Source organism: Trachypithecus francoisi, unplaced genomic scaffold, assembly GCF_009764315.1.
Source record: "Trachypithecus francoisi isolate TF-2019V2 unplaced genomic scaffold, Tfra_2.0 Lachesis_group0, whole genome shotgun sequence".
Taxonomy (NCBI): Eukaryota; Metazoa; Chordata; class Mammalia; order Primates; family Cercopithecidae; genus Trachypithecus; species Trachypithecus francoisi.
Window position 1 is genome coordinate 129,816,274 of NW_022681453.1, and position 20,045 is coordinate 129,836,318.

Genomic DNA, 20,045 nt, shown 5'->3' on the forward strand with positions numbered 1-20,045 from the left:
AACGAGATACAGAACTGGCTTCTCTCTTCTGTGACTATCAAAACTCCAAGGTGTCATTTAGTGCAATGCATTAACCTATTGGCCAAGCATAGCTAAGTAAAGCAATAGCAAAGTCGAGGTGAGCTACGTGTTAGGAGGCATCTGAACAACTGTATTTGTCCAGCAAAATCTATGCGGATGCCTTATACCCGAGAGCAGAAGTACAAAGGACATGGAAACAGCCAGTGGGGAAGGTGCCATGGATAGCTGTGCTTCCCCAACCTAGAAAATTCACATTATCGTTAAAAGGTAGCAAGTGCAGAAAGTTTTGAAGTCAGCATTTAGCCTTTTTTCTAAATCCTGCTGATAGTGAGCAGAGTGGTAGGAAATCCTAAAACAGCCACTGTTTTCTTTATGTTGGCATTAACAGGCAACATGAAGGGTTTAAGAAAAACTTTGTTGGAAAATGTCCACTTTGAACAGCAAGGGATTTGGTGTCTATTCCAATTTCTTTCTCGCCCCCTCCCTTTCTGAGAGGGGAATTCACTCTTAAGTTGAAAAGCAAACAGCCACAAAAGCATTTCCAGGTACAAAGCCACTGGGTATGTTCTAGCCTTTTGGTAGAGTCTCCTAGGTCTCTAGCCACAGTTGGTTTTATGTTCCAGGCATCAATCCACACTTCATGATTGATACTGTACACCTGTATGTCATTCGGAGGTTCACCCAGCTCGAGCAAATTATATTTTAAAACTGCACTGATCAAAAAAAAAAAATCAGGGGAAGGGATTTCCTAGCTCTCAAATAAAAATGTGCAATGGAGCGCTTACTAAGTAAACAGAAAACATGGGCAGCTGAGAAATCAATTTAGCTGAACAAACAATGTTCCATGTAATGAACTACTAATTATCCTTTTATGCCATGTCAGTCTGAGTGATTACAGAGCTGTGCAGTTTAATTTGACGTTTGAGCATTGCCTTGCTCCATTAGCTTCATATAAAGCTACAACACATTCAAAAGCGGGCGGGCGGGGCGGGGGGTTCTGTATTTATCTAGAACTAAGTAAGTAAGCACCTGTATTAATAATAAGACTAGAATCTCAGAATCTTTTTAAAAATGTGCTTTTAATATGAGGACAAATAAAGCATGGAGAACTGGAGGGAGTGTGAAGATCAAATCAGGTGTCTTTTGGTCAGTGGAGGAAACACCCGGAAGCAGTGAAACACACTGGGCTTATTGCAACAACCCCAGCTACTGAAAATGCCACCCTCTCCACGACGAAGCACCACCAATCCCAAGCTCCAAGCAGCTGCTGGGCTGGGAGGCCGAAAAGGCAAGAAGACACAGAGCAGGGTTGAAATGAAGAAGGAACTCTTTTTCAATGAGACTCATTACATTATGCAAATCCTAAAAAATTGTACCCTGTGTGTTGTAATGAGAATATGACTGCATGGGAAATGTGGGTTACAACTCTTGACTTTACCTGCTTTTCGCATATTTTCACATAGTGAGTAAAATCGCTGTGGGAGGAAACGGCAATGCGGGGATTTTTCTTTTTAATTCCATCCAATTCAACAAATAACTCATTGAGTTCCTGCCATGTGCCTGACCTGTGCTAAATGTATGGAGGATGAAGAGAGAAGTAAAAATAGGCAAATCCTTCAAGGATTGGGCAGTCTTTATATCTGAACCACATTCCATTTCTTTAACTTGCTGAGCAAAAAAACTGGCCTTCTAAGGCAGTGGTTCTCAACTTTGGCTGTACATTGGGATTACCTGGGGACGCTTAAAAAACCCAAAACCTGGATTCCATTTCCAGACATTCTAATTTGATGGCTCCAGGAGAGTCATTACTTTTAGAACTACTTAGGTGAATCTAATGAGAAACCATTATTGCAATCCACTGCCATGTTGACTAAAGTTTTATCTTCAAATCATGCCATTTACTCAACCCACAAATATTTATTGAGTACGTATGAGGCATTTGCACTGCACTGAGACTTGTGAAACTCTGTGCAGTGTTTTCATCTGAGCAACAGATTATACTTCCAAAGTGTCGGCTCTGGTCACTAGACCACTGAAATCAGGATCTTCAGTGAGCAAGGGTTTCATAACTCACTTTTTTTATCCCCAAATCAGACGATGATTAAGAAAACAAATTCACTGCTTAGCACTCAGTTTTTGAGCCAGTTTTTTTTTTAAACTAAGTAAATAGAATAATACTGTCAGTTAAATCTATGATAAAGAGTCTTAGGAAAGATATAAAGCTGTGATACAAGGATTCCCCAACCAAGAGAGGAAAGAATCACCCATCTTTTCAGAGAACATTACAGGTAGAATTGCACAGCACTTCAGAAAGAAAGATCTCAGTGTCCACAAGTATTCCTATCCCTACTCAGCAGATAGACAAATGGGGTTGGCAGGATCCAGTGGCTCCCTTGAGGTCAAACATTTAGTAAGTAACAAACTGGGATTTTAAAGTCAGTTTTGGGCCTGGCGCAGTGGCTAATGCTTGTAATCCCAGCACTTTGGGAGGCAGAGGTGGGTGGATCACCTGAGGTCAGGAGTTCGAGACCAGCCTGGCCAGCATGGCGAAACCCTGTCTCTATTAAAACTACAAAAATTAGCTGGGTGTGGTGGCAGTCACCTGAAATCCCAGCTACTTGGGAGGCTGAGGCAGGAGAATCACTTGAACCCGAGAGGCGGAGGTTGCAGTGAGCCAAGATCGTGCCATTGCACTCCAGCCTGAGCAACAAGAGTGAAACTCCATCTCAAAAAAAAAAAAAAGACAGTCTTCTGACTCCTTGAATCATAGAATCTCAGAGCCGGAGGAGATCTGTCATGACCTAATTCAAACCCTTTCTGATGAGTTCCCTGAGTTCCAAAGAACATGAGTGACTTGGTCAGTCACCCAGTGGCCAAATAGCATTTAAAGCCTTAAGACTGAAATTCTGTCTCCCAACTCTCAGGGTAGTGTTTTTGTCTCAGCAATAGATTATATTAATACCTCTGATGGGCCAGCTCTGGTGACTAGACACTGAAATTAGAATATTCAGTGATCAAGGGCAACTCACTCGTTTTAATCCCAAATCAGATGATGATTAAGAAAACAAATTCACTGCCTAGCACTCAATTCTCAAGTTAAGAAAAGTAAGTAACTAGAATAATATCATCAGTTGAATCTATAATAAAGAGGCTTTTTCAGGATCCCAAATCTTTAACTAATTTGTGTACCTGGAGCCTACTCCTTCTCCATGGCTATATCTAGGACACGTAGGCAAGTATGTTCTTTATTACTAGTTAAGTCTGAAGTTCTCTATCCAGGCTGCCCATTAGAATCACCTGGTGTGCTATTTTAAACTATCCATACCTGGACCACATCCCTAGAAATTTTGATTTAATTGGTCTTGGTGGGTTCTAGGTATCAGTATTTTTGGAAAAGCTCCCCAAGTGATTCTGACGTGTAGCAGGGTGAGACCACTAACTACTAACTCAAGGAGTTGCCCTCAAATATATTGGGCCACCTATTATTTCAGGTGCTCCTCTTCCCCCTGAGCAGACAGTCAGTATGGGAGAAGCTCCAGTCTCCTTCTCCAGGCCTTCTCGCCCCCAGGATCTACCAGGATTCCTTTTTGGCCTTTTAAGACAGAAAATAGCTTCTCCCAAGCAAGGGATGATCAGGCCTCACATTAAAAGAGAGACTTTTTTTTTAATTCTAAAAATATCTGGCCAATACTCCTTAAAACTGTCAAGGTCATGAAAAACAGGGAAAGACTGAGAAACTGCCACAGACCAGAGAGGGCTAAGGAAAAAATGACAAATAATAAAATACAGCATCTTGATTGGATCCTGCAGCAGAAAAATAAAATACATCATTAGAAAAATGGATGAAATTCAAAGGAAGTCTAGAGTTAATAGTAATGTATCAAAAAATTGGTCTCTTACTTTTGAAAAATTTCCAAGATAATATAAGATGATAACATAGGGAAAGCTGAAACTGGTTGAGGAGTAAAAGAAAATGTTCTATACTATCTGTAATTTTTCTGTAAGTATAAAACTATTTCAAAGTTTCAAAAAAAGCTTATTTTTAAAAACGAGGGAGTGGCTGGTCACAGGGGTTCACACCTGTAATCCCAGCATTTTGGGAGGCCTAGGTGAGTGGATTACTTGTGGTCAGAAGTTCAAGACCAAGCCTGATCAACATGGTGAAATCCCATCTCTACTAAAAATACAAAAATTAGCCTGGTGTGGTGGCATGCACCTGTAATCCCAGCTACTCGGGAGGCCAAGGCAGGAGAACCGCTTGAACCTGGGAGGCAGAGGTTGCAGGGAGCCAAGATCGCACCACCACACTCCAGCCTGGGTAACAAAGCAAGACTCCCTCTCAAAAAACAAACAAACAAACAAAAACAGAGAGAGCAACTTTTTTAGGTGCACTCAGATATATTGGGCCACCTATGATCTTCAGGGGCTCCTCTTTCCCCTGAGCAGAAAGTCAGTATAGGAGGAGCTCTCTCAAACGTGAGAATATGACAGATTGCTTACCTCACCTGGTTTTAGTCAGGATACCATTTGCTCTCCCTCTCAAAGCTTTACCTGTTGGTAGCATAGCTAATTGCCTGTGTCTGAGGACTCCATTTAGTCCTTAAACTATTCCATAGCTCCAGCAGGAGATCTGAGTTCTCCTCAGAGGTTAGAAGCTATCACAGACAATTCTATCAGTTACAAGTATAGTGTTGTGTATTAGTCATGTGGAAAAAGCAGAGGATTGTAGCATTATACCGAATTTCAACTCAGAAGAAGAGAGCCAGGCTGCCATACTCTGAGACATGAAGCTACACAGTGTAGTCGTCATAACAGTATCTCCATTGTGTTGGCAGCACCATTTCTACTGTCATGTTCTTACCACGCTCGCATGCATATTTTATGATCTTACTGAATGCAATGTGTTCTGTACATATTACATATGTAGTCTCCAAGCGCATTAAAAACAGCTGCTGCCTGGCTTCCTGTCTGTTTTCCCAGCCTATGAGCCTGGTTCCCAGGCTGACTTCCAAGACTCTTCTCCTTAAGAAAAAAAATGAATGAACTATTAGCAAGTGATATTTGGCCACTAGATCTTCAGAACGATCTTCATGGGAGCTTACTGAAGCTGAAAGGAGTATAACTTCCTCATGAAAGAAGAGCTAGCTCCATTTCTATTCGAAGAGAAACCAGCTCATGGTCAGTGCAGTAGTTTTGTTACTAAAAAAAAACCCACTTGGTTCTGATCTGACACCCACTAGAATTATACTACCTGTATCCCACTGGCAAAGAATGTCCTAGGAGCTTGCTAGACAGTGTCTCTTGGAGGTAAAACAAAAATAAGAGGCTGGGAGAAGAAGATGCTAAAACATGGCCTTAAAACAAGGCTTTTTTATCCAGTCGAGTCTGTTCTCTCCCTAGAGCAGAATAGGGGGTTTTAGCTTTGACCAGAACTTGGATAATGTTTTAAATTAAACCTCTCCATTGGGCCTGCTTCTGACTTTCCATCAGCCAGGACAGGATTTCGGTTGCAGTATGTTCCAGTGCGGAACCTAGAGGCTAGGTGGTCTGTAATTGGACCACGCACAAATTGTCTCTCCACTCAGCCTCCCGCATCCTTGTGTCGTGCGTATCTACGTTCTCCACTAGATTATAAACCCCCATGGAGGAAAGAATCATATATTATTCATTTGGAGGTCCTTTGCTATGCCTGCCACAGTGCCTGTCAAAGAGCAAGTGTTCAACACATGTTTGTGGAATATGTCTTGTAGTTCCTTAAGTGGCAAGGCTTCCTGTGGAGCTCGTTTACAGCTGCAGTCAGGATCCCTGTAGTCACGCCAACAGGAGAGGTCGGGGCAAGGCTCAGTCAAAACTCAAATGAATGACCCTACGTTTCGCTGCCCACCCTGGAGAGAGTATTGGTTGATTCATTGGAGGCTAAAGGGAATGCTAGAAGCATCTCAGAGGCATGCACTATGGTCCCAAATGTGTTCTCGTCTTTAAGTCAAAGGGAAATCATAGTTATTTTACTCCATGGTGCAGAATTCACTACCCAAAATGCAATGTTACAAGTATGTGTCATAAAAGAGACACAGAATACAAGGGCACTGGGGACTAAGGCAAAGAAGAGACGAAACTCTTTTAGCACAATGGTATACAGATGACTTGGAAGTAAGAGGTTGGGGTGACATTGTCCATAACAAATGGACTTACAGTAAAGCACACAAAACAAAGCCAGGAGAATATATATATATATATATATTTTTTTTTTTTCTGAGAAGTCTCACTCTGTTGCCCAAAATTTTTTTAAAGAGAGAGAAGGAGAGTAGAAAATAATATCACCCAGGCCAGAGTGCAGTGACACGATCTTGGCTCACTGCAACCTCCACCTCCTGGGTTCCAGTGGTTCTCCTGCCTCAGGCTCCCGAGTATCTGGGACTACAGGCATGCACCACCATGCCCGGCTAATTTTTGTATTTTTAGTAGAGACGCTCTTTCACTATGTTGGCCAGGTTGGTATTGAACTCCTGACCTTGTGATCCGCCCACCTCAGCCTCACAAAGTGATGGGATTACAGGCGTGAGCCACCGTGCCCGACCAAAAACACATTCTTTTTCTGTTAAGTTGGAGACATCATCCAACCTGAGTCCACAAGGGATACAGATTAAAGAAAGGAATTTCTATTCCATTCCACCCATCTCCAACCACTTCAACTGGCATAAAGTTTTAGTTTTATACTCTAGGACCTTCACAAGAAGGTCCCCCCTCCTTTCTTACAGAGCCGCCCACTCAATCTTTTTTCTTCCACACCTCTTTGGCTTTAAAAATACTTTATTTCCTCCCACCAGGGCTCTACCTTGAGCTAAGCATCCAGGTGGCTTGTCAATCACCAACAATATGCATTTATGTTGCTGGACTCTGAAGGTAGCCAACTAAAGAACATAGAGAACCCTTAGTAATTACCTTTCATCAGGATATGGTATTTATAAATTAACCATACCCGTCATACTGCCAGGTTAACCTCTTGCTAGCATATCTCCTTAACGTCATGAAGCTAAAAAAGCATCAGATTCTTTCCTTACTTTAAATCCTGTTGCTTTCTTGTGTTCAAGCACTCCCCTTGTATTTCCTGTGTACATATCTATCTTGCTTATTCAACTGATTGTCAGGTTGTTTGAGGGAAGAACCGTGTCCCTAATGTTTACTGTAGATTTGGTATGTGCTGGGCCCCATTAAAGAGTAAAATACTTTGGGAGGCCGAGAAGGGTGGATCACCTGAGGTCGGGAGTTCAAGACCAGCTTGACCAACATGGTGGAATCCCATCACTACTAAAAATACAAACATTAGCCGGGCATGGTGGCAGGCACCTGTAATCTCAGTTACTCGGCAGGCTGAGGCAGGAGAATTGCTTGAACCCGGGAGGCGGAGGTTGCAGCGAGCCGAGATCATGCCACTACACTCCAGCCTGGGCAACAAGAGTGAGATGCTATCTCAAAAATAAATAAATAAATAAATAGAGTAAAGTGGTGAGGAAGAAAAGGAAAAATACCTGAGACATTCTGTGCTTTTATTTCAAGTCCCTAATTTTGTGTATTTTGAAATAAATCCTATATAAGATGCTTGTAAAATAATCTTGGCCATTTTGGCTGCCAAAATCCAACAAAGTCTGAGTCATCTTATTCATTATTTTCATGTGTTAAAAAATTCTTCTCTGCACACAGGTGCAGGCTTGCATGTATATTCTTCAGCCAATCTAGACAACTAGTTTCTCTTCTAACTTGGCCTATCCTTTTTGGCCTAATATTAATCAGATTTCTGCTGAGATTATTCTGTGTAACAGGCAACCCTCAAAATCCCAGGAATTCATAAAAACTAACATTTATTTTCACTCACAGGTTTGTATATCTGCTGTCATTTGACTGATTTCAGCTGGGCTGATCCGGGCAAGGCTGGCCTTAAGCCAGAGCACTTTCAGGTTTGTTTCCACGTGCCTTCATCCCAGACCTCAGGCTGAAGGGGCAACAATCACCTGAGATGAGCTGTTCTCGAGACAGACGGAAGAAGCTTCAAGAGGGCTGGCAGAAACTTATCATGCGTCTTTTGAAGTCTGTACTCGCAAATACCATGCTGCTACTTCCACCCACATTTCATTGGTCCAAGACAGTTACAGGGCCAAGCCCAAACTCACTGGAGGTAAGGGAGCATGCTCCTCCCTGAACAGTTTGGAAAATAAGATGAATACCTGCTGTTGAGTGATCTAGTCTATCACAAGCCTAGCCAATTTTATGTTTACTATTTCATTTGACTGAAATGCCCCTACTATCCACAAACCTACCCATTTAAATCTGGCCAATCCTTCAAGTCTCAGTTCAAATGTCACCTCTTCCATCAAACTCTCTCTGGTGTCACTGGGCAAATATAAGCATTCTTTTTTCAAAACTCCAAAATCTGTATAGCTCTGGAAGAACTGCACTGCAACCCTCTTTATATGTAATATCCCCTATAAAATCCTAAACACCTTTAAAAAAAAGGTGGGGGATGTAAGCAACTCATCTTTTTAAAACCAATATCATCTAATGCCTCTAGCATGGTAGATAGCATATGTGAAATAAAGAAATTAATATGGGCCGGGCACAGTGGCTCATGCCTGTAATCCCACCACTTTGGGAGGCTGAGGCAGGCAGATCACAAGGTCAGGAGTTCAAGACCAGCCTGGCCAAGATGATGAAACCCTGTCTCCACTAAAAATGCAAAAAGTAGCCAGGCACGGTGGCTGGCACCTGTAGTCCCAGCTACTCGGGAGGCTGAGGCAGGAGAATTGCTTGAACCTGGGAGGCAGAGGTTGCGGTGAGCCAAGATAGGGCCACTGCACTCCAGCCTGGGTGACACAGCAAGACTCTGTCTCAAAAAAAAAAAAAAAGAAAAGAAAAAAACAAAGAAATTAATACGTATGCCTGTGTATGAACATATAACTGGAGGGTGGGGGTGTCTACATAAAGGAGAAAATGTAACAGTGATTAAAGATTAAAGATTCCAGCTCTGGCATCAGACAGATCTCAGTTCAAATCCTATCTTCCCCTGTCCTTGGCTGTGTATCTTCTGGAAAGGTAGTCAACCTATTTGTACCTCAGTTTTCTCAGCCATAAAATGGAGATTATAACAATCCACATAAAAGTTGAATACAGGATAAGCATCTAATAAGGGGAGCTATTTTATTATTACCATATACATTATGGTAAAATGTTATTTCTCTTATTATATACAACGTGATGAAAATATTTTTTAAATAAGTACATACTGACAGGGACTAAAAGAAAACATGTGTTAGAGTAGTAGGATTGTAAGTAAAACATCCTCTTTTTTATTTCCTTCATGGATAATATGGTTTTGTTTATGTAATTAAAAAAATTAAACATCTATTTTCCTTGGTGTTCAGCCAACTCGGGGAGGGGGGACACCCATATAGACCTACCCTGCTCCATAGAAATGACTTTTTGAACAGATGCTCTGTCAGGCCCATTATAAATCCTTTTTCTTATTCTCACAATAATCACATGAGGTAAATAATTTGCCCATTTTATAGAAGAGAAAGGTGAGATTCTGAGAGGTTAAATTATTTGTTCAGGGCTCTGTAGTTAGTAAGTGGGAAATATGGGAAATAGATATCAGGCCTGACTCTGAAGCTCAGACTTCCTTCTCCACCCCACATTCCTGTCCAGACTATTTCACAGGCAATTTATAGTGTGAGAAACAAACCAGGAGAACTACACAGATCCTGGCTCCCAGTACCATTCTCTAAAAAACAGGAGAAATGGCTGATTGTAGAACTATAGCAGGAAAAATACAAGGTCAGCCTGGACCATCTTGTAGGGCCAAAAAGTAAGGAAGTACTGGAGAAAAAAAAGTTTTGAAGAAGATACACACGCATACAAACACACACAGATACAGTTATGTCTAAGGGGCATGAGAGCCAACTGAAAGAGCTTCCAGCCAAAGGTAGAACAATTTGAGACACAAAGTTAAACAGTGTTGGATTATAGCCCAAAGTATAAAATAAATACCCGTGAGTCAATACTGATATAAATAAATGATTGACTAAAGAAATAAATGAGGAAGAATAGACAAGTTTACCATGCAGAAGACTGCCAAATAGCTTGTATGGATACTCCACCCTAAAGGAGGTGAAATATAACTCCTTAAGTACAGACTGTGCATGGTAACTTCCTTCAAAAATCACAGTATGAAAAGGGGTGGGGAAGAGTAACTTTATAGCAGAGAAACCTGACAAACACTACCTCAGCCAGGCAATTAAGGTCAACATCAACAATGACAAGCAATGTTGATAGTAAGTACCCTTGATATGATGTCATGAGAATGGCACTTTACCTCTGTAGTTTCCCCGCCCCAGAACCTCGTAACCCCAGTCTAATCATGAGAAAATTCTGAGGGTTCCCTTAGTGAGACATCCTACAAAATTCCTGACCAGTACTTCTCAAAAACCATCAAGGTCATCAAAAACAAGAAAAATCTGAGAAACTGCCAAAGTCAAAGAAACTAAACTGGACAGGATTCTGGAGCAAAAGGAACAGTAGGTGAAACCTAAGGAAATCTAAATAAAAGCATGAACTTTGCTTAATAATAGTGTATCCATATTAGTTCATTAATTGTGACAAACATACCATTTTAACATAAAATGTCAGGGGAAACAGGGTGGGGTGTATATGGGAACTCTCTGTACTATCTTCGCAACTTTTCTGTACATCTAAAACTATTCTAAAATTAAATTTTTATTTAGAAAAACAAAACCCAGAGCCTATTCAGGCTAAGTAGTAAGTAAAAACGAGTTTCAACTCTGGAATTGGCCCTGGAAGAATCTGGAGTGCAGGCTAGAAAAGGATTTTCTCGTTTTCTTGGAAAACAAGTAAGTACCACCTGACAAAACCCTTGCATTCCATCACATTTTAAAGTTGACTGGCCTAACCGAGTGGCTATCTGACGATCCCAAATGAGGAAGCAATTTGCCAAGTCATAAAGCAATCTATTTCATGGTTATCTGATGACATCTATCAAAGTCCCCCCTGTTATCTTTCTTATAGCACACATTATTCACTTCTCTTTTAGAACTTACCCCTTGTGAATAAGTATTTCGACAATTATCTGCTCAATGTCTATCTTCCACAGGACACTGGAGTTTTAAGAGGAAAGGAACCTCTTTCCGCACTGTATTCCCAGAACTTAGCAGAGTGGTACCTGCTAGGTGCTCAATTATTATTTACTGAATGCTTGAATGCCAGTGCAGCCTAGAGGAGCAATGATCAACACTGCTAACTGTGGTGCAGGGAGAATGACAAGCCTGAGCTTTCTGAAGATTGAGGGGCCACTGGGACAAATGTAGCTTCTCTCTCAATCTTACCATCTCTTAGTTCACCCTCCAAGTCACCAAATACAATTATTCCTCTTTTTTTAACTTAAGTTCAAGGGTACATGTGCAGGTTTGTTACCTAGGTAATAATGTGTGTCATGGGGGTTTGTTGTACAGATTATTTCATCACCCAGGTATTAAACCTAGTATCCATTCGTTATTTTTTCTGATCCTCTCCCTCCTCCCACCCTTTACTTCCAGTAGGCCCCAGTGTGTGTTGCTTCCTTCTATGTGTTCATGTATTCTCATCATTTGGCTCCCACTCATAAGTGAGAACATGCAGTATCTGGTTTTCTGTTCCTGTGTGAGTTTGCTAAGGATGATGGCCTCCAGCTCCATCTATATCCCTGCAAAGGACATGATCTTGTTTTTTTATGACTGCATTGTATACCATGGTATTTATGTACCACATTTTCTTTATCTAGTCTACCACTGATGGGCATTTAGGTTGATTCCATGCCTGTGCTATTGTGAATAGTGCTGCAACGAATATACGCATGCATGTATCTTTATAATAGAACAGTTTATATTCCTTTGGGTATATACCCACTAATGGGATTGCTGGATCAAATGGTATTTCTGTCTTTAGGTCTCTGAGGAATTGCCACACTGTCTTCCACAATGACTGAAATAATTTATACTCCCACCAACAGTGCAAATACAATTATTTCAAAGGCTTTCAAACAAGATCAAAGAGTGAAATTTAACTTGTTTTAATCAAATCTAGTTCTAGAAAACACTAAAGTTTCCTAAAATGCAAGGAAATTATAAGATCCACATATTTTCTTTTATATGGCTCATCTATGCTCTCAGAACTGAGTCTAGTCCAGGCATCAAAAGGAAAACCAAGACCCCTAAAAACCACAGGAAACATGTGGCCAAAAGCACGGTGGGGAAAAACCAAAAGCACAGCACAGATTTCAGTAGGGACACTTGATATTAAGTCTCTCTGGTATATCAATCTTCATTATTATTATTTTATTCTATAAGTGCATTCCAGATCACAGCAAGTCAGTAGTTTTGCCATATCTTTCACTGCCTGGCTTTATGTAAGTGCTGCTAAGAATAAAATTAAGCAGTGGGAGAAAAACATCAGTTTGGTGTCTAAATTTAGAAAACTTGATGAATAAATCTATTAAATCCATCATGGGGAGAGAGAAGAGCAAATCACGTCTTATTGGAAAGATAAAATAAATAGAAAATAAAAGGTGATTGTCTTTATAATTTAGAACAACAGATTTAAATGTACAGCCCCCCCTCTTTTATTTACAAATGAGTATATTGGTTGATTGTGTTATTTTCATTCACATAACCCTCAACTTGAATTTTTAAAAAGACATACTGTGAGGCAAGAAACCATGCAGAGGATCATTATTGGAGCCCTGAATTCTGTATTTATTGGGGAGGGGGGGACCTTTATGAGATCCTACTTATGTGATATAAATCATCCTCTGAAGATCATGGAAAGCAGGTGCCTAACATTCTGCACTGCAGACATCTGGCAGGCTTTTATCCTCACACTCCACCCTCCCGCTCAACATCTGGCAGCTCCTTCATCCCTGCTCCCCACCCCCACCCCCAACTGCCTCCCAACATCTGCCACACACTTCTCTTAACCTCAGAAACAAATCCAGTCCAAAGCTCAAAGACACAATGTTCCAGGGGTGGTGACCTGGAGTTACACGATGGGTGGGAGTAAAGCAGGGTTTGTTTTTATTTTTTTCCTAAACTTTAAATGAATACACAATTCACTTGGAAGTATGCTTTCATGTCACACTGGTTCTCACTGAGAAGCTTGTTTAAAATTGAAATCCATCGTTAATATGAACCTCTTTTTATAAGTTTTAAATCACCTTGGGAATTGGAGGCCACAATCAAAAAAGTGTGGGGAGGAGAATAATTTTATGCTGATGACATGCATCTTATGAGCAGGGAGAATTAATTCTGATTGGGGAAAAATGGACAGAATGCTTGTGGCTTGTCTATGAAATACAAATCACTTAACGGAGCTGTCTTAAACCTAACCCAAAACGTTTTGAAACCTATTTAAAGAAGTGAGTGCCATTTGAATTCCACATTAGTTTAGAAATTCCTCCTTATGGCACTCCCTGGTTTTAGAACTATCTCACTCATGATCTCCCCCGGTTCTGAACAGGAAGGCAACTTCCTAGTTAGGGCTCACCCTGCAGTACTTCTCCTCACCTGAGTAAATCACCTGACTTAATGCTTCCTACTAACACATTTGTATTCCAGCTACACTACTCTGACAGTTTGCTGTTAACCATTTCACGGTATTTACCTTAGGGTTACCTGAATGAGGAAACTCCCCAACTATTTCCTCCCACACCCACTCTCAGCCACCCGTACACACATAATTCTCCTTCTCCTCCCTTCTTCAGACCAACCCCTATTCCTTTCCTTCAAATGAAGAAATGCTCGCTGTTTCTTTTTCCAGAGGAACATGAATAAAACCACGTAACCTTGAGTGATCTGGGCACAGGTGACTTCCTGAGGTGGTCCTGGCTCCTGATGAAATAAACGTTCCAAACTCAAAGCCACTCTGGGCCTTGGATGGCTGCCAAGATGCTGGATGTGTCACAGAGACTCTGCAGGCCAGAGCTCTATCAAAGCATTTTATCATTTCATTACACACTTAAATTAGTAATTACTTCTGGGATATTATTTAGATTCTGTTGCAGTGTGCAATTTCTTGTTTAAAAGTTTAAATATGTTTAGTGACTATTCCTTTTTTGAAATTCCTTGCACATATGTTTGTCTGGGTTTTTTTCCCTAACAATCCTTTATTTTGGTTCCAAAGAATGCTAGAACAAAGAGATATATCAACATTGTTTTCTCTTTTGAGAGTTACCTGGAGTAGGGAAATTTTTATGCTTATTAAAATCACAGGGGATGGTAAACTTAGATTGGAAGTAGACTAGAATTGTTAATGGCCTTTGCATGTTGAAGTTATTATTACCAGGATGATGGTGACAAAAATTAAGTCCACAGGGAGAGCACAACAAGCTGAACTGATATATGGTTTACCAGAAAGAGCATGTCAATGGGAGACAGAGGACTTGCCTTCTAGTCGCAGTCTCCATTTTGTTAGCTCTGTGATGTTTGGGTCTTGGGTTTTCTCATCTAGAATAAGTTTGTCTAAATATAGTTTTCTTAACTTTGTATTATGAAAAAATCTAGAGTAGCTGCAACGCTAGAAAGACGGGGGACCAAGAGCAAAGAAAAATCCCTTCGGTTCCAGAAAATCTCCTGAAAAAGAGGAAGGCTTATCAAGCCCCCAAAGCCATCCAGGCAAAGCAGGCACTTTTGGCAAAGAAGGAGCAGAGGAAAGGAAAGGGGCCAGGTTTAAGCAACTGGAATTATTCCTATATGATTCCTGGCAGCAGAAATGTGACAAGGTGAGTCTCAGATGACTAGAAGTGAAACCTCATGCCTTGGAATCACCAGATAAACATTCCTAGGCCTTTGTTGTATGCATCAAAAGGATTGATGGTGTGAGTTTACTGGTGCAGAGAACCATTGCAAGACTTCGCCTAAAGAAAATTTTGAGTGGTGTCTTTGTAAAAGTCATCCCCCAAAACCTAAAAATGCTGCATATAGTGGAACATTGTGTGACCTGGGGATTTCCAAATTGTGTGACCGGGAACTCACTTTGAAATGTGGACAAGCCCGGGTCAAAAGTAAGACCATCCCTCTGACAGACAACACAGTGATTGAGGAGCATCTGGGGAAGGTTGGTGTCATTTGCTTGGAAGACCTCATTCATGAAATTGCCTTCCCAGGGAAGCATTTCCAGGAAATCTCATGGTTCTTGCACCCTTTCCACCTCTCAGTGGCCTGCCATGCTACCAAAAATAGAGTGAGCATCCTCAAGGGGATGGGCATATCTGGCTATTGGGGCAAAAGCATCAATCAGCTCATCCCCCTGCTGAACTAGACCCAGGTGCCAAACTGTAGGAAATTTTTATCAATGAGGTGGAAGCATGTGTTTTTGGTTTTTTGGGGAGAATTTTTATCAAGTATCTTCAGAGAAGATTATTTCTTGCTTTATCGTCAAAAACTGGAAAGGAAGGTCAAAGAAAAGACAGTAGCTATGTTCGTGGCAAGCATCTCTCATCACAGTCCAGTTCCAAGGAAAAATTCCAGCATTTTCCACATTGGCTGCCGCCTCATCTGAAATCAGCACATTCCATGGAGGAAGGAGTCTTGCTTTGTTGCATCTTGTTTCCTAGGGTTTAATGTTGCCAAATGAGTAACTCTAGCATTTGTACAAGGCTCCTAAGACTACTGCAGGAGTTGACCAAGCCCAGGGACATAATTGAATCTGGAGATTCTTAGGGCCTTGTTTTGAAAAAGACTTGAAATGCACATAGGAAGAAAGGCACACAAATAAATGTTCTCTTGACTCTGCAAAAAAAAAAAAAAAGAAAGAAAGAAAAGAAAAGAAAGAAAGAAAGAAAGAAAGAAAGAAAGAAAGAAAGAAAAGAAAGAACCTATTTATAAAAGTAGTGAGAGTAATATAAGTAATCCAGCTTCAGTAATTATCAATATATGTGGTCTCATCTCTATTGCTTTAATTTGCCCCTCCTTTCCTGCTGTTTTTTTAAAGCAAACCCTAGACACCATAACATTTCATCTGTAAATATTTGAGTATTTCTAAGAGATAATGACTTTTGCCTTAGCCACATTAATTAATCATTACATCAAAACAAACTAACTGACAAGACCAAAAACAAAAGAACAAAACCACTTAACAATAATTCCTTCAATCCCTTTCAACTCAAACATTTCAAGACCCAAAGCCTACAAGCTGGACCTGAGTCAGGTATAGCCACAGAGTCCTAAGAAATGACGCTTTTTACTCTATTCTATAAATGACTAAGAGTTTTAACATTTTTACCTGATAGGCCTTACTGGTCTCCAATTCTGGACTTCAAACCAAAGAGGAACATGAAAAACATAGAGAGCATTAAGTAAAGAGCCAACCAAAAGGTTTTGGTGTTCAAAAAGAAGGCAGATTCCTTATAAAACTTGAAAGTACTAGAATTATTCTGACTAGAAAGAAGACATGCCAATGGAGTACATTAGAAGCAAAAATCATTCACTCATTCATTCATTCATGTACTTTTTCATTCATTCGTTCGTTCAACAAGCACTAATTGAGGGACAACGGTGACAGGGATGCAATGACACAAAGTGTCACCACAAGAAGTGTGACAATAAGCTAGTCTCCATCTTCAGTTAAGGAAAAAGTAACACGAATGGGGCTAAACATGCAGCGGGGAGACCAGCAAAATATTGAAGACGGTTTTCAAGGGACACTGGGAATCTCCTCTCAGAGAGATGAGAACTTCATTTTTGTTTAGGACGGTTTAAATATGCATAGAGGATAGAAAACATTTTATGGATGCTATAGGATTTTGTAGACTCCAAATTTATCCTTTGTCAAAAAAGGTATAAAATACAGAATAGATACCATAATGATTTCTATTACCCGATATTTGCATCTGTCTCCCATTGGGAGTTACCCTATATATAAAGACAAAATCACCCTAAAAATTTGGATTTTCTGGCTGGGCACAGAGGCTCACACCTGTAATCCCAGCACTTTGGGAGGCCAAGGCGGGTGGATCATGAGGTCAGGAGATCAAAACCATCCTGGCTAACACAGTGAAACCCTGTCTCTACTAAAAATGCAAAAATTAGCCGGGCGTGGTGGCACACACCTGTAGTCCTGGCTACTTGGGAGGCTGAGGTAGGAGAATCGCTTGAACTTGGGAGGCGGAGGTTGCAGTGAGCCAAGATTGCGCCACTGCACTCCAGCCTGGGCAACAGAGTGAGACTCTGTGTCAAACAAACAAACAAAAAAAATTTGATTTTCTCCTCTCTGAAATTGAAAATGTAAAACATAACTTCACCTCTCCAAACAGAAGTCGAAGGTGTGCGAAACACAATTGGAAGATAGAGAGGTCCATTAAAATTTATTTCAGTCTTATTTCCCCCTCAATGCTCCTGCTACTAGGATACCAGGCTCTATTATCTGATAACTGTAAGATCTATAAGTTGCTGCATCACCACAGTAATTTTGATATTGGCAATTTAAAAGCCCAGTGACTGAGAAAGACCACCTGAAATAACTCAGATACCTGCAAAAAGACAGCCCTGAGACAAACAGTGACGTGATTGACACCCTTATTACTCTTCCCTTTTCTCCCACCCCATGGCCTTCACCTGGGTTAGCCGTTCACAACCTCCCTTAGATAAGGTTCTGGCTCCTGACTTCATTCTCCTGCCTCCCACCTACCTCAGTCAAAGAAATGCCCCTACCTGCTTCACATTCACCCAGAGTCATTTTTATCATGAAATTAATGTCTTTAAAAGATAATATGAATGCAAAAACAACTGAATTTGTTTGCTCTCCCAAAATGTATGTTTTCATTTTTATGTAGACCTCCTAAATTCATCAATTGGTCATTAATGTAAAACAGGTGGGTACATACCACTGAATTTACCAAGAGCTTTCTGATGCGTTGTCCAATTTAATCTAATCTCCACAGCACCCCACTGCCCTCCCAACCCAGATTTGTAGCATTTTACAGATGAAGAAACTGAGGTCGAAACAGACTAAGTTGCTTTTCCATGATCACTCAGAACTAAGAGACAGAGTCATTTCTGACTTCAAATCCTGCCTCAACATCTGGAAACCTGAGTGCTTATAGTCAGTCTCTCTTATGGAATATAAGCAGGGCCATCACCTGCTTAATTGGGGAAGAAGCAACACTCAACACTCACCCTAAGGTCTGATCCTTTGCAGACTGGTCCTTTAGATTTCTGATTCCAAATGCTTCGCTGCTGTTGTGTTGCTCATTTATTTCATTTTGTTTCCACAATCTCAGCATCCTTAGCTAAAAAAATGCTTTAACCCTAAGAGACTTTTCATTGTGGACATCTTAGACACCTGTGGTCCTCCAGTAGAGGCAAGGCCTCCAAATGGCACTTCACACTCAGCAGACACCCAGGCCAGCTCTTGAATCCCTGCTTGCCATATAAGAAAGCAAAGTCAGTCAAAAAATAGGGAATGTCTCAGTCTTCGGTGCATGAATGGTCAACTTTGGCACCCTTGGTTGACTTGGTCAGTGATCCGGAAAGATCAGTATAAATAAATCACATAGTTGCCACATTGAAATGAGTGTCACTGGATTAGCCAATGAGTGAAAAAGAAGCAATCAGACCCCTTTATAAAGCAGACAGTACTACCACCATCCTAGGGTTCACTAAGCCACCTCTGTCTTTCACTACACGTAGGGTTTATGTTGAAGGGAAACTGGCTAGATCCATGTATATTCAAATCTGTGTGATAATGCACCATCTTCTCACAGGAATCTCCTAGACTGGGAGTCCAGGTGCCCACAGTCTAATCTCAGATCTCACGAGCTCTGTGATGCTAATAACTCACTTAACCTATCTGGGCCTTGATTCCTTCATCTGTAAAACAGGGCACTGAGAAGGTTTGAGCTGAATTAGAATTCCCACTTCTAACACTGCACAAGGGACACTAGACTGCATTCTCTTCTGGAAGGATGTAACTTTGCACTAACAGGCGGTAGGACATACACGCTGGAGTTAGTCAACCTGCATTTCACTCCAGGTTCTGCCACTTACTAGCTATGTGTCTCTCAGCAACTTACTTAACTTTTCTAAGACTCAGTTTTGTTATTTATTATAAATAATAATTATTGAGAAGTCAAATGAAAGAATGCATATAAACTGATGAGCAGAGTGCCTGGCATACAATAAGTGATCTTAAAAAATGTTAGTTCATATGACATTTAAACATGTTTCTTATCTTTGTGCATCAAAAATGTGCATGTGTATCAAAAATGGAAATGATTCATTTCATTCTGTTTTTTAAGCTTTCTTGTTTCTGTGTAAACCTGGAAAAATTGTTCATAAGCTCAAGTTCAACTCCAGTTATAAATTCAAAGATGTCTGATTAAAAACTTTCTACCTCCTTGTGGAAACTCGTTTGTTTAATATTACATTCAGCCAGCTGTGAGCTGGTCAACTGAGCACCCACTGTGTGTCAAGCACATCTGAAAGAATGTAAATGTTTGAAAGGATCATTTAAGCAAAACCTATACAAAGAAATATACTCCTAATTCCTTTATTTTTTGATTCTGTTATTTTATATCATTGACCCTTAGACACAACCATTGAAATCAGTCCAGCAAGAGAGTGTGTGTTTTATGTCATTCATTTACTCAAAAAATATTTATGACCACATATTCTGTACATGATGCTGTGCAAATCTGAGGCAGATGCAGATTATCTAATCCCCATCTCCTGGGAGCTTGTTGTCTTGTAGAAAAGACGCCACATACAGATATACCTATCAACCAAAGCAGTATTCATGTGCCATTAAAAAAGACGAAGTAAAGAAAAATGAAAAATTATTTCTAGCTGGAGACAGAGAAGAAATAGGGTGAACGTCTTGAAGAAGGTGGTATTTATACTGGTCCTTTAATGGCAAGCAGGATTTCAATGATTAAGAGATAGGTTTTAGGGAGGAGAGTCCCTGAGGGCCTCCGAGGAATTAGGAATGAC

General features: G+C 40.6%; 1 pseudogene; it reads left to right on the forward strand.

Annotated features, from left to right (window-relative positions):
- LOC117078525 overlaps nt 1–15,933 on the forward strand; it is a 74,311-nt pseudogene extending 58,378 nt beyond the window's left edge.
- Nucleotides 15,934–20,045: the final 4,112 nt, after the last annotated feature.